Source organism: Delphinus delphis, chromosome 3 (genome assembly GCF_949987515.2).
Source record: "Delphinus delphis chromosome 3, mDelDel1.2, whole genome shotgun sequence".
NCBI classification, from domain to species: domain Eukaryota; kingdom Metazoa; phylum Chordata; class Mammalia; order Artiodactyla; family Delphinidae; genus Delphinus; species Delphinus delphis.
This window is the reverse complement of record NC_082685.1, coordinates 24,103,465-24,118,882: the sequence shown is the minus strand read 5'-3', so window position 1 is coordinate 24,118,882 and position 15,418 is coordinate 24,103,465. Positions and strand designations below refer to the sequence as shown.

The 15,418-nt window shown below is 48.5% G+C and overlaps 2 long non-coding RNA genes across 2 annotated transcripts; both read right to left on the bottom strand.

Moving 5' to 3' along the window:
• Window positions 1-206: 206 nt before the first annotated feature.
• LOC132421942 (uncharacterized) lies at window positions 207-4,969 on the bottom strand. The gene is made up of 3 exons (XR_009518790.1): window positions 4,953-4,969; window positions 3,382-3,498; window positions 207-221 (listed from the first exon to the last, which is right to left on the bottom strand). It is a non-coding gene; the product is annotated as an uncharacterized lncRNA (long non-coding RNA).
• A 58-nt stretch (window positions 4,970-5,027) lies between these two features.
• Window positions 5,028-15,102, bottom strand: LOC132421941 (uncharacterized). The gene is made up of 3 exons (XR_009518789.1): window positions 15,047-15,102; window positions 8,029-8,197; window positions 5,028-5,123 (listed from the first exon to the last, which is right to left on the bottom strand). It is a non-coding gene; the product is annotated as an uncharacterized lncRNA (long non-coding RNA).
• Between the last annotated feature and the right edge of the window lie 316 nt (window positions 15,103-15,418).

The following is a 15,418-nucleotide window of genomic DNA, read 5'->3' as shown; positions in this document are numbered from 1 at the left end:
AGTCAATCTTGCCCTAAAAAGGCACCGAGGCACACGTACGGGAAGAAAATAGAAGCCAATTAATTCAAAACATTTGGTACCTTGTAGCCTCAAGAGGTTTAGATGGAAGCACTCAGTGACTGTGACTGAAATAGCAAGTGCATTGGTGGCACGTGGTAGGTTGGACACAGCTGATTCAGCCACCATCCAGAGGAGTCCATGGTGATGTCCATTTCCGGTCACTGTGGACTCAAAGGCAAAAATGCAACATTAGGGCCAGTGGGCTTGGAAGGGGCGTTGACAGCAAGGGCTCTTTCTATTTCTGGGGAATTATATTTGAGTCTACCCAATTGCAAGACGGAAAGGAAGGGAAATAACTGGGCTCCTGCAAACGTGTTGGGTGATGGGCTAGAAGGCTCCTGCACGTTGCTTCTGCGAATCCTCATAGCACGAGGAGAGGCAGAAGAGAAAACACACCCAGGGAGGACAAGGGTCTCGTCCAAGGTCCCATTACAGCTGAGTGGCCCAAGAAGAACTCAAACTTAGGTTGTTTTCACTCTTTGCTGTGTATGTTTTCCACCCCATCATGAGTCAAACATGTCGGCCCTACTTTTAAGGTGTGGCCATAACAACCCCAACAGGAACTGTATCACCATACTGGAAGATAAACAGAAATCAAACCACCACATAGGAAGAGAAACAGGGGACCTGGATTTAAATTCCAGTTCTGCCTCTGCCCCGGAGGTTGCTGCCACCATATTTCAATGATTTGAACTCACACTTATTTTTTTCCCCGCATTTTAACATCTGAGAAATCAGAGCATAATTCACAATTAATAGCATGTCATAGTCTGACAGTGGTGATTCTTTCTTAGTAGTTCATAAGATAATGGTGTGCTTTATAATTGCTGGTGCCTTTATTTATGAAATACATGATTATCACCTTCATTTCTCATGGATGAGTAACAGCCTGCTCACAAGTAAATCGGGGGTCTCCTGCCCATCTCCCTGACCTACCCTCCTCCTAGGACACCTCCCTCTTGCTACATTTGCCTTCTCTTCCCACCTCTCACCACAAGCTTGTGCCTATTTATACTGGGTACTGTTGGTTGTCTGGTTAACACTCTTTCCACCTCCCACCACAGCTAACAGAATCCTGATTTGGATAGACATGTTCACCCATGGTGGGTGGGCGGTGGTTATCGTAGCCCATCGCAATTAGATGCCCAATTTAATCATGGATAATGCCATTTCTCTCACTTGTGATTGGTTTGGGGCTGGGCTTGTGAGCCAGTTCTGGTTTAAGAAAAAGTGTCCTGTGTGTGTGTTGGGGTGGGGGGTGGGGTCTCCCGGGGAAATCATCTTCTCTTTTCAAAATGACCCATGAGAAGTTTTCTTCCCTCTCCTAGACACAGGTCTAAATGAGCCTGGAACTACAGGCAGCTATCCTAGGACCCTAAAGGGGATCCAGCCTTGGGATGCTGGGACTGGCAGAGCAGTGACACGCGGAAGACCCCACATTCTAATGACGTGTTTGAACACTGCTGTGTTCCCCGCTTTTCACCCTTGGACTTGAGAACTCCCAGGCAGGGAAGTCAGAAACTTCCTTATCATTTAAGCCACCTTGAGTTGGGTTTTCCGTTACTTTCAGCTGAAAATGTGTGCATAGCCTCAAGGCTTTTCCTCTTGCCTGACCCTCTCCCCCTGGCTGGCTCCACCCCATCCTTCAGGTCCACCTCTGAGGTCACTCCCTGTCACTTCCCTGTTGGATGTGCCTCCTGCCAATCACCCCATCCCATCCTGTTCGGTTTCCTGCAGAACCCTTGGGAACTCATGAAACCTCTCTTGTTTAGGGACGGCACCATCCTCCCTTGTGTTGGAACATAGGGCCCATGAGGGCTATTCAGCTCACTTTCCAGGACCTAGCCCAGTGCCTGGAATGTAGAAAGCACTCAAGAAATCATCTCCGGGTGAATGAGAAGTGGAGAGCTGGCATTCTAATCCGAGGCACCTCCCACCTTGCTAGACGCCACCTTTCAGAACCCTTCTCCTCCCTCCTTTCGGATTCAGGTTCCTTGTTTCCCTAGCAGCGTGGGCTCCCTAACTTGCAGAGGCAAGTTCCAGTTGATTAACCTCCCTGGCATTTCCCCCTAATGATCAGCATTCTCCCTTTGCACTTGAACCCTTAAGAAACAGACAACCAACACATAAGTAACTTCCTGGCCTGCAGGTGGTTTCTCTGCCCAGGATTGATGCCTACGGTCCCTAGACTGAGATGCCGGGCCCAGGATTGGAATGGCTCTATTGTCCACCTCCCTGCCTTCTCTGCCAGTAGCGCCCCACCTGATCTGCTGCAGTGGGGAAAAGGTCACATTGGCAATGGACCCCAAGTATTCCTCAGAAGATGGAAATTTTAGCTCAGACTGGGAAAATGATCTGGCCACAGGCAGTGAGTGGAAGACGACCTTGGTTTCCTCTCTTTTCAGATTCCAAGATCTTTTCAATAACCTGTTACTTCTCTTAGATGGAGACAGAGAAAATGGAGATCAGACGCCTGAGTTGCCATTACGTCCAGGGTAACCTAGAACACGTCATTTAAATTCTGTGAGCCTCTGTTTACCCATCTGCAGATTAGTGTGCTCAGCCAGCCTCATGGCTCTGTGTGTGTGTGTGTGTGTGTGTGTGTGTGTGTGTGTGTGTTTCGTAGAAGATTGTGCAAGCGCTGATATAATGCTTATAAAAACACTAAAGCAGCTTCTTCTTTAAGGCCAGTTGCAATGTCCATCTAAAGCAGGCATTTAAAAATTTGACCTCTTATAAACATGCATCAGTGTCCTTAAAAGATGCTTAACCTGAAACATCCATTTTCTGCTTGCCTCATCTGACGAGCCATGTCCCCAGCTCCCAGACATCTGGTGCCTGCAGCTGACCCATTAGCTGCCTCTCCTGCCCCCGTAGCAGAGAGATCTGTCCTCCAGCTTGATCCAGGCCACCATGAAATATTTAAGCAGCCCTGACAGCAGATAACTTATTTTGACTGGATTCTGCTAGGATCGTGGATTGGATTACAGATGAGAGGTCTGACCAGCTAAGAGAAGTCGGAGGTCTGAAGCAGGGCTGCCTGCAACATGGAGAATGAACACTTAGAAAGAAATTGCAATTTAGGGTGCTACTTTTTCAACAAACGCAAACTTTGCAAGTTCAGACTTGCTGCAGACTCCTAAAACAGTGGCCGAGACCTGAGAACCGATACCAGAGAGAAGAGGATTGCCGTCCTTAGAGTCATAAAGATCTGGGTTCAAATCCAGCCTGGCCATTTTCTGGCTCTATTCCCCTGGCGAGTTACTGAGTTATACTGAGACCCAGTTTCTGTCTGTGTAAGTTGGGGAAAATAAGGCTTACCTCCCAGTGTTGCCATGAGGTCTCAATGTGATAAGATCATTTGGAGGTACCTGGTAGGTTCTTACTTTATATAAGTTTCCTCCTCCCATCCAATCCGGGGCTTCTTACCTAGGTCAACTTTAAGAGACAGCCAGGCATTACCTGATGCATATTGGGTCACCTGGCAGTGGAACCAAATTCACTCCATCCACACACTTAGAACCTACTCGAGACTCCTAGGATTTCTTTACCATTCACCTCATTCTACCTCAAAAGGATCTGAGGCTGTTGACTACATAGTGTGTTTATATACACTCCTGTTAATAAAACAGGAGTAGGAATAATAACAGATAATGTTTACAGAGCGCTTACTATATAGCAGGTCCTGAGTTAAGTGCCTTACCCACATTAATGTTTTTCCAAAGATTGGAAATAAAAAAAGGAACTCTCTGGCAAGCAGGTGAAAGCAGACCTGCTAAGCATTGGTGGCCCATTTCTGGTTTTAATGCCAGCGCAGCCCCGAGTTCAGGGCCATGGTTATAAAATAAATTGTTCCGATGGCAGAAAAAAATAAGGGGGTTTGGACTAGAGAGCTTTAGCGTCGCAATAACACAAATAATTTTTCCTCCAGGAGTCCCAGCAGTAGAAGTGTTTCTGTAGCTGGGTGTTCACAGCCTTAAAACCTAAATGTCAGCAGCTCCTGCTGTGTTGGATCATGTGCCATTCCCCTTACGGCCACCAGCTCTGACATCGGGGCAAAGTATCTTAGGTATTTTTTTATCCTCTTTATCGTCTTTTTCAGCCAGTGTTATGACGAAGTCTCTCAAAGCAAATGTTATAACTTCAAAGCCATTCACCTATCATCCTTGTGGTTCCCTCAGGGGGCCCGGTAAGGCCAATTGTATACCGTAAATAATCCATTGGGTTATAGCCAGTTTGCACAATGGACACTCACACTACAGGAGAAAAGTCTATGGTTGAGGGCCCAAGATCTCTCTGAGCTCCCTGGCAGCCCATTCCCCAAGGGAAATTCGGTGAAGTCCAGAGGGTGTTGGTGCTTTGGCTTGGCGCTTTTGAAGTGGGCACCATCTACCAGGCTTTGGGCTGGTTACTTTTTACCCCTCTGGCTGTGGCTTCCCCGGCATGAACACAGGATCTGTCTACTCGCGCAGTGCAGAATGCCTGTAGGATTTGACAGACCCTAGGCTCCGCTCCCATCGTTCCCAGAATGTGTCAGTCTCTGTCTACCTGCCCAGATTCCACACACACCATTTCAAGGACTCTTGACAAGTCCCCTGTGAGGTAGACAGTATACTCCTCTTTGACAGATGAGGAAACGGAGGCTCAAAGAGATAAGGCAAGCTGTCCAATCTCACGTAACCTGCGAGTGGCAGAGCCTGGGCTAGACCCCAGGTCTCCTGACTCCACTGCAGCTTCAGAGGGGTCCAAGGCTGGGCTTAACAGCACAGAGAGGTCATAGTGCTGGGACTCAAACCCAAGGTTCTGGACACGGGTCCAGCACGCACCCCATAACACAACATGACTGCCTAGCTGCTGTGCACCCATGTAATAAATTTTTGCTGCCCACTTACCAGGCACTAGGAGCTATTGGATGTCATGAGGACGCAGCTGTGAGCAAGACAGACAGGATCTGTGTTTCTTGGGCTCACCTTCTAGTGGGGGAGGGAGACTCTAAAGAAGGAAGCTGATAAATTGACAATCACTGTGGTTGGGATGAGTCTCATGGTGGAAATATGCAGGGTCTGTGGAGGGAAGAAGGGGTGAGGGTGTGGGGTCACTGCTTTAGACAGGAGGTCAGGGGGGGCTTCTCTGCGGAAGTGACATTATCTGAGAACTGCATGATAAGCAGGAGGCAGATATGGAAGAGAGAACAGGACGGGGGAGGGCCTGGAGGTGCGAAGGCTCTGTGACAGGGACAGGGTAGAGTGGCCAGCAGGTCATGAATGAAGACAAGAAGGGCTTGGGGTGAAGTTGGGTTAACCACAGGCCTTGAGGACACATGGAGGGGCTGAATATTTTCCTATGAGCAACACCGAGACACTGAAGTTTTTAGGCATGGAGGTGACATGACCAGGTTTGCATTTTAGAAACATTACTCTTAGCTGCCGCCACTGCTGTTGCTGCTGCCGCCGTGTGTGTGTGTGTGTGTGTGTGTGTGTGTGTGTGTGTGTGTGTGAGTGCACACGCATGCATATACACGCACTGGGGGTGGGGATCAGGGAAGCCAGAGAGATGCTGCTGTGGGAGCCCCAGCATGCCTGGACCAGGCTGTGGTAACAAGAATGGAAGAAGAGGGCAGATTTGGGTCATGCTGAAAAACAAAATGATCAGAACTTACGGATGGCCTGAAAGTGAGCAGCAAGGGAGGGGGAGGTGTTCAGAATGACTTCCAGGCTCTGGGCTCAAACACACCAGGTGCAGAATAGGTCTTCTAATTTGGGGTTGTTAGAACGGGTCCGTGAGGGCGAGGCCTGGGGGAGGGTCAAGGACCTTGCCGGGAGGCTTGAGTTTTGAGTCCCACCCTGCAGCAGGAGTCCTTCCAGCAGCCACCAGACCCCTCTGCCCACAGAGCAAGCAGATAACAATCCCCACTGTGCCCAGAGCCTTCCGGGAGCCCCCGCCAGCCAGGCTCTGCAGCAGCCAGGGCACTGCACTCTCTAGATTGGGTTCCTGGAAAAACTGTTCAATAATTGATAAGGAGCCCTCCTGACATCAGTGAAAGATGAAGAGGCTCTCTCCTCGCTTAAGTAAGGCCTCTCTGGCCTGCAGATCTGGGTCCTGCCGCTCGGCAGTTGGAATGTGAGGGAAGTGAGGGAGGGGGCAATGCAACAGCCATAAGAAAAACATGCAGCACAGAATAATAATAATGACAATACTGTCATAACTATCATTTTCTGAACACTTGCTATGTGCCAGGCAGGGTTCCAAGGGACCACATGTTTCTTAAGAACTCTAAGAGGGAAGTCCTATAATTATTCCCACTTTACAGGTGAAAAAACTGAGGCAAAGGGAGGTTAAGTTGTCCCAGGTCACTTGGCTTGCAAATGGTGAAGCCAGATTTAAACCCCAATAGTCTGGCTCCAGAGTCCCTGGAAACCCTCTCTGCTCTGTACTGTCTCCGTGTGCTAACCGAGGTGGAGAGCTGGAACTTGCAGCAGTGGGGGCTACTTTGTCTCTCCTCATTTAAAATGAATTTATTAGGGGCTTCCCTGGTGGCGCAGTGGTTGAGAGTCTGCCTGCCGATGCAGGGGACACGGGTTCGTGCCCCGGTCTGGGAAGATCCCACATGCCGTGGAGCGGCTGGTCCCGTGAGCCATGGCCGCTGAGCCTGCGCGTCCGGAGCCTGTGCTCTGCAACAGGAGAGGCCACAACAGTGAGAGGCCCGTGTACTGCAAAAAAAAAAAAAAAAAAAAAAAAAAAAGAATTTATTAGATAGAATGATGTGGGAAACATTTAACTAAGGCCCCTGTTAGGGGCTTATGTTCACTACTTAATTTGATTTACTAGCCCCCTGTGAAATGAGGACATGCCAATTTTACAAATGAGGAAACTGAGGTTAAGAGACATAAGAAGTTTTATCCAAGGCTGGGCAGCTAGGAAAGGATAGACCTGGAGTTTGATCCTTGGTCACTTAACTCCAAGGGCAGAGACCTCTAACTTCACTGCACGTGTAGGTATATGTATATCATATCTATAAATTGCTCAAGTTCATTGAAAAGAATCTTACTCTTTGGACACAGAGCTATGAGGCATATCCTGATGCTGTGAGGTGGACCTTCTGACCACAGAGAGCCCAGTGAATGGTCCACTGGGAAGCTCAAATCCCAGCTGCTTCCGTGCTTTCCTTTCTCTGATCTTGGGGGTGTGCCTGTCTTTTCATGGCCTTAGAAGAAAGGAAGTTAGACCCTAGACCCATTTCTCTAATCTTCCATCAATTTACTGCTTTGAAAAATTCTGTTGTTTCTCTTTATTTTGCTATCTTCAACAGTTTTCAATATCCCTCCTTCTTCTCCTTCCTTGCCTCCTTCCTTTGTCATTCAAGGAGGACATTTACAGAGCACCTGCTCAGCAGATGTAGCTGCTGATGTTGCACAAAGATCACTGACGGTGGGGCTACACAGCTGGTGCTCAATTCCCAGCTCTGCCCTTGACTAGCTCTGTGGCCTTGGGCAACTTCTTTCCCTACTCCCAGCCTCAATATCCTCATCTGTAAAATGGGTTAATTGTACAATCGATTCCACATGGGTTGCCACAAACAGGAAAGATGGTTACAGTTATGGAAGTGTCTGATGTGGAAAGTGCTCGGTGAATGTGGATGGACACTGAGACTTTGAGTGTGAGAGGAGACAAAAGGATCAGATGCAGACGCTGCCCTTGAAGAGCCCCCTGCCTAGAAGGGGAGATAGGGCCATAGGAGGAGACACTTAAAGTGTCCTGAGGACTGGCAGGCATTGTCATGGAAATGCCTTCAGTTCTATAGAACAGCCTAGAAACACTTTCCTTCGTGTCTCTCTCTCTCTCTCTCTCTCTCTCTCTCTCCCTCTCTGAGGGGTCAGGAAGATGTTTTTCTAGGCCAGATTCAAATCTGCCCTGAATCTTCAGTAAAATAGGGCAGAAGGTAATGAGCAGGAATCGAGGTGATACTACCTGTGATTGAGGCCAGCAGGTTTAAAAGCAGCAGAAAGGTCCCTCGGGCTGGTCTCATCCACGGGCAAGAGACAGAAGTCCAGATCCGCCCTGAGTCCGCACTCTGTCACTTCCTAGCTGTGTGACTTTGGACAAACACCTCACCATCTGGAAGCCTCAGGCCCATCACCTGTAAAATACAGTTAACAATAAATAGTGCTATCTTCAGGGATGCTATGAGGATTGAGAGAACTATATGCAAATTCAAGGCATATGGAATATGTATAACAAGGACCAACTTTTAACTTTTGTTCTCTTTTTGGTGGGTGGGGGTGTGTTTGGGGATCTTCTAAGACAGGTGGATTTTATTGGGCAATTAGAATTTTGGCAGCTCCGTTGCAGAACAACTGAAGGGTAGGCACTTGACAATTTCATGTTTTCAGTATTTGAAAGAGGAAACTGTCAGAAATAGATGTGCTCTGAATCAATGGGAGCAAGCCAATTATGAGAGAGCCAGGTTCCTGCATCCAACTTGGAGCTGAGTTCAGGGGCAGCATCCATCGGATCTGATCTCATGGTCATATTGCAGGGTGGGTTTAGGGAGACTTTACAGGGAGGATATCCATGAGTGCTTTAGTTGGCAGCAGCCATCAACCTGGGATGAGCACTGTGAACAGGTCAGCACCATCAGCGATGTTCAGAGCTTCACAAACCACATACACACACATAGGCTCCGCTGAGCTCATTCATGCAGTCAGCTCATGCATATGCAGGAGGTTACTGTTCAATGACCAATCAGAGGACACCTTCTGAGCAGGAAAGGAAAGAGCATTAGACCAGGGAAGTGGAACTCTGTTCAAATCCAGGTTCTGCCTCTTTCATCTCTCTGAGCCTCAGTTTCCTCATTTGTAAAAATGGGGAGAATAACAGGGGCTGTTGGGAATATTAAATTAGAGAACTGATATGAAAATGACCTGACACAGTGCTTAGAAAGTGGTAGGGGTGTAATAAATGCCGGTTAAATTGGAATCTGCTGAGGACTACAGGGACATAAAGATTTAACGAATATTTTTGGGATCCTACAGTATGTCAGTCTCGTGTCAGGTACCAGGCATACAGAGATGAATAAAACATGCCAGGGGCTTCCCTGGTGGCACAGTGGTTGAGAGTCCGCCTGCCGATGCAGGGGACATGGGTTCGTGCCCCGGTCCGGGAAGATCCCACATGCCGCGGAGCGGCTAGGCCCGTGAGCCACGGCCGCTGAGCCTGTGCGTCCGGAGCCTGTGCTCCGCAATGGGAGAGGCCACAACAGTGAGAGGCCTGCAAAAAACAAAAAACAAACAAGCAAAAAAACATGCCATTGTGGGGTCTGTATTTAAATAGTGGGACACATGCACACAAACATCATGAGAGACATCACAAAAGGGAAATGTATGCCACGTTTGAAGGACACAAATGTGTTTGTAGTCAGAGACATCCTGTTTGCAAAGTCCTCTTTGGCTACTTCTGGCTTTTAAGAGAATATAGCCATAGAGAAAAATGAGATTCAACAGTTGATTCAATTCGAATTGGTTGAGAGACTCCATCCAAAGTGTGGAGGGACAGAAGGTGATGTCAGGCTCCCAGCTGGGCCAACACGAGTCTAGTCAGGTACCAGCCATCCACCTCCACATTCCCTGGAACAGGCCACCATCCCTAAGATCCAAAACTTCTCTTTGCCTTTGAATCTCCAGTCCCAGGGTGGGCAACGGCCTCTCTGTGGTTCCAGTTGAGAACCAGTGTCCCAGAAATCTTCCCTGTGCCCATCCAGACCCATACTCCACCCACTTTCACCCTGCTCTGTGCCTGCCCCTGGGAGGCTGACCTTGGTGGATTCAATCAATGGAGCCCCTTACCCTCTGGTTCCTGGTTAGGCTCAAACAATGGGGAGCCTGAACAGGAGATGGGAAGGTAGGAGGAAGGTGAGACTGGGGTATTTATTCCTCTGCCTCCGCCTTGCTGGGCCTCTGTGGGTTGGCTGAGTCCCTCTACCCAAGGCCACAGCTCCTGCCAGGTGGAACTCTCCACACAGTACTCTGTCTCACGGTTCTGGTCACCACTTTTCCCCCTCTCTCTTCAGGCCTTAGGGGAGGTGACAGAACTCAGTTATTACCAGTCCCGGGGAACTGGGCTATCTTTGTGGTTCCCCCACACCTTTGTAAATAGCTCTTTTATTAAACGCTCCTCGAATTGCCTAATTTGAGCATGCCATCTGTTTCCTGCCAGCCCCTGACTGACACCTCCAGGTTCTCAGCCTGGAGATCACTTTGCTCTGCGCATATATTTTTCTGGCCCACGTGGAAAATAAGGTTGGAAATTTGGCCATGATGAAGCTGCCCTTCCGAATCTCTGCACATCCTGTTTGCTCTTTGGTTTGGACCAGCCAGTCACTTTTTTCCCCAGCTCTAAGGAAAAGTGGTTTTCAAGCCTCATCTGAGATTAGGAACCTCGAATATATGTGTGGACAGAATTCACATGAGCCACCAGGGCCTATTCATCTACCACGCATGGTGGTTCTCAGAATTAATTTGCAGCTACACACGCCAAACCCTCAGGAGGACACCTGGTATACAGTAGGCACTCTTAACCTCATTTGGTTGTATCATTGGCTTGCCTATATTCCCTAATGATTCACAGATTCACACAGACATTGTCTCAAGCATCCATTCTGCTCTGTCGCCTTGTCATTTTACATCTGCAACATGTAGAAATATAATTCACATTTTTTTGAACTCCTATGGTAGAGAGTGGAATTGACAGAGTGACTAGACATGCTGACTCTACCCACTCCCCGCCTTATTTATTTACCAACTTGTGACCTTGAACCAGTGACTTAAGCCCCGTGTTAATGCCTGTCTCCTCATATGTGAAGTGTATACGATAATGGTACCTACCTCCCAGATTTGTTGTGAGGATGAAGTGAGTTAGCTGTGTTAAGCACTTATATATGCTTATTATGATTATGTACTTACTTTATCCTCACAGGATTAGGAGCTATATGTGATTGTCAGAGCTCTGCAGATCTGTCTGACTCCAAAGCCTGGTTCCAGCACACTGTTTCTATGGCCATAGGGATTATTGGGTGGACAGAGCTTGAGAAGGGATGTAATGAAGATATTAACAATGGCTGCTGTGTGTTGGGTCATTACCATGCTTGTCAGGAACTGTGCTAAGCATCTTCCATACGTTATCCCGATTTCAACTTCCAATGATGCAACAAGGAAACCATTATTAACCTCATTGTACACGAGGAAACTGGGGCACTGAGGGTTAAGTTACATACATAGGGTCATGCATATTAAGTGGCTCTGGCAGGATGGAATCCTGGTCTGCTCTGACTCAGACATTCACGTTCTTAACCACCAAGAAGACAGTACCATGCTTCTCAACTGACAAAACTCAGGGATCCTACAGAAGCCTGTCTGGGGGGATTCTGCCCTGTGAATTGCATCCCAATATAAACGAGGTTGGCATCATCCTCTGCTGCAGCAGTGAGATGCGTAGCTTAGCACTGAGGCTGGCAAACACAGCATCTGATGTAATCTATTCCATTACTGAATGCGCAGTAGCTCACATTAAAAAAAATAAATAAATAAAAGGAAAGAAAGGAAAAACAGGCTGTAGAAATGGTAGGAAGGCGGGAGGCCCAGAACCCAGACAATCGAAAAGCAGTGGCTGGTATTATCCAAGCTGATCACGGTGGCCATCAAACAGGAAGCAGGGGAGGACCCTAACAGTTGAGGTCATCACCACCCCTGCCTGTGGGACAATGAAGGATGAGGGCACTTTGACAAGGCCCGGTTCAGCCAGGCGCCCACAGCCAGGCCCAGCTGTACACAGCAGTGTCACTGCCTCAGAGGAGACCATCTGGGGGGACAAGAGCCCCAGTATATAGTCTGTCCTCTGCCTCCCCTGGCTGTCTGCACCAGGGCAGGGGGAGACTACCCTGTTTCCTCCTTAAAGGCCTTCACTCACAGAGGAGAGATGGACAAAAAGCAACAGGAAAATAAGATCTGGCTTCATCCAACACCAAAGGGGGACAATGTGTGTCAATCCCAGCATGAAAGAGACTGGGGACAAAGCTGATGAGGGAGGGGCCCTGCTGAGAGGGAAAGCCAATAGGACCTAGCAGCGGGCAGCTGCCACTATGGAGGGCTGAAGCCTTGCTAGAACCAGATCCAAGGCAGGTTGACATCTTCTGGCTGGGTTGGCTTCAAGAACCGGATGCCCTGGATTCCACACCCAAGTCAGCCTCCTGGCTGGGCTTCCAGCCACGGAGGCTATCCTCTGTGATCCCGCCCCTGGGCACATTCGATTGGGCTGGGGGAAGAGGTCAGCTGACCTGAGATAGACCAATCAGAATCTCACTGGAAGGGACACCACCACCAAAGGCAGCATTTGTTTTGGTTTGTTTCTTTTTTTCCTATTTTGTGCAATGTTAAATCCCAAGTGCCTAAGATTATGCCAGGCACAGTATATATTGAACTGACTCTTTCTCTGCACTTGGAATCAGGATTTAGCCAACTGTCCTCTGCAGGCCTGGCACTGAGGGACACTTAACCCGAGAGTTGAGGCAGCTACAATCTGCAAAAGGATTAAGGACTGTGCAGAGGGTAAAGGAAGAGATATAAGAACCAGAAAGGAGAGGGGTGGAGGCAGAGAGGGCCGAACAGGCTTCCAGAATATGTCCCTGTATCTTTATGACGATGTTCTTCTCCCCGCTTTCTCCTTAAGCTAGCCTGAGTGGGTCTTGAGATTTAAAACCAAGTCATTCTAACCAAAACATGCCTCCTTGAAGTCCTTCCCCAAAGGGATTGTGAAAATTCCTGTGAATCCTTGAAGTATTTTTAGCTGCGTATACTTGGACAACTTTAGCCCTTGTCTGATCTGCCTACTGAGACACAGAAGTGGGAAGGCAGGATGGCAGTCTAGAGCCTGACTCCTGGCTCCCAATCCCGGCCCCTCGCCATCCATCCTGCAACCTGTGTCAGATTATCTCACTTTTCTGAACCTCAGTTTCTTCCCCTGCAAAATGGACATTATAATAGCACCTACCTCTGTGGTTATTTTGAAACTATAAAGTGCTTTGCACAGTACTTAGCACATGCTTAGTGCTAGCTTAGGAAAAATAATGTATCCAATACATTGAACGAGCAGGATTCTTATAAAAACAACTTGATTTTTGTCTCCCGTTTCCCTTTAAACCTATTCATTGCAAGTAATCTGTTCCTCACTCCTGAATGAGATTATGAGCAGTCCCGTGAGTTTTCTAATCGCTGTTAGGTAATAAAAGGTCATGTGGTCACTTTAAGTCAGGGACAACTGCCTCAATTCGTTACTTACTTCTTCTCCCCTCTTTCCACCAGGGCCTGCTGCCAGCAGGATCCTGCGGGTTGGGTCTTTCTGCTCCCCCACTAGCATGATAACCTAGTTTCTGGTCCCTCCAAGGATCACATGCGGATAGAGAAGGAAAGTAAGGGGGATAGGAAAGTTCTCAATTGTTTGGTACTGTCAAAGGCTGGCATTGCCCTCTCTGAGTCTGACAGATGTTTGAAGTTGACAGTTTCGCACTTAGGTTTTCTAGAGATATCCCTGCTGGACCACCCATGATGACAAGTCCAGGCTTTCCATTTGGCCAGTCCCCGCCATTCCCCATCTCGGCCTCTCCCTTCCAGCACTTCCTTCAGGACAGGATCTCTTTCACAAAGATCCCAGGCTGACATTCCTACTGTGGTTCTGAATGTGACAACCCCCCAGTCCCCAATACCTGGCCCCCGTTTCACCTATCTCTGGCCTGCCATCGTAGGGCCATGTCCCTCTTCCCCTTCTCTGCTGCCACCAGCCACTGTAGCTCCCTTGAGCACAGGTCAGGCCCAGGCCCACCACATCCTCCAGCTGCAGGGCACACAAAACAAGCTCTCTGAGAGCCCCAATGGGCTAAGACTCAGGGTGAAAGCACAAACTCCTTCTCCAAAGAAGGCATCACAAAACCTTCCCAAAATTTCAACAGCCCACCCCTTTCCTACCTTCCAAAGTGGTGGAGAGCCTTGAGAAGGGTTTGACTGGTTTTTGGAATTTTCTTTTGTAAATTCTGCTCTTGGCTGGCCTTGCCCCTCCTGTGGAATGCAGCAGCTGTCATACCTTGGTGCCTCAGCTAGAACTTCAACTTGAACCTCCTGTTAATAATGAATTGACATGTGCATCTAACCTCTCCGTTCACCAAATGTGATCAGATGCATTATCTCACCTATTCCTCACAGTAACCGTATCGAGGTGGCAATTCTGCTCTCCCCATTTTTCTGATGAGGAAACTGAGAGGTCAGAGAGCTTGTCTTAGATCACTCAGCTGAAGACTTAGAGCCACATTGGTGCTATCTGCCTGACTCCTTTCCACTGTAGCACAGCTTCCCGAGGAAGAAGGCATATCAGGGCTCTGTGCCCTTGCCCTGTGCTACCTGGCACTTGGGCTGTGGGCCTTCCATGGCCCCAGGACACTCCTGACTCAAGGGATATCCTAAAGGCCTGCCTGAAAAGGCAGCAGCCTCCTCAATACAGAGCTAAAACACAGACAGGAGACTTGCTTGAAGTGGATCGAGGCAGCCAGCCCTGTGACTGGCAGCTGGGTTCAGAGAAGCAGCCAAAGAAAAGCCTCGCTTCCTTTGCACATAAAGCGTCCATTCTCAGCCACACACACTGGCACAGACACTCACAGACCAGCGCCTCAAAGGGCCGGACAATGAAACAGACACAGGCAAGAGCAAGAGATTTTTTTTTTCCCTTTCCAAATGTAAAACTCAGATAATACTCAACATTTATATACAATTTGCATATGAGCTGACATTTTTATAGGAAAGGCAGAGATTTCTCGTGCCAGAGTTTTGGGGCAGATGGCTGGGGGAGGTGTCTATAAAGACAGCTTTATAGCCTGTGGTCACTTCTTCATGGTGATCAGCACATGGGCCAAAAATATACCAGTTCCCTTTCCCCCCATGTTTCTTACCTTCTATCCGTCTTGCTCTCTCCTCTCCCTCTCTCTCCATTATTGATATTTTCTAGTGGCCAGCCCTGGAGATGAGTGATACTCCACCCTGCCCTCCAGGGGCTCACAGTCAGGTAGGGGAGCTAGGAGAGGAAAAACCAACAATGAAAATGCGGGATAATAAAGTAAAGATGGAGATGCATGCAAAGTGCTGTGGGACCCCAGAGTGGAGTAAGGGAAAGAGGGATGGGCCAGGAGGTCGGGGGGATTTTCCAGATATTTTACAACTGGTACTAACGTACCAGGCAGAATGGTCGCCTAACCCGTCAGAACAGATTCCAGTCTTTACATGGAATTGGGTGAATATCAGCTCGTGGTGGATTGAGAGAGAGC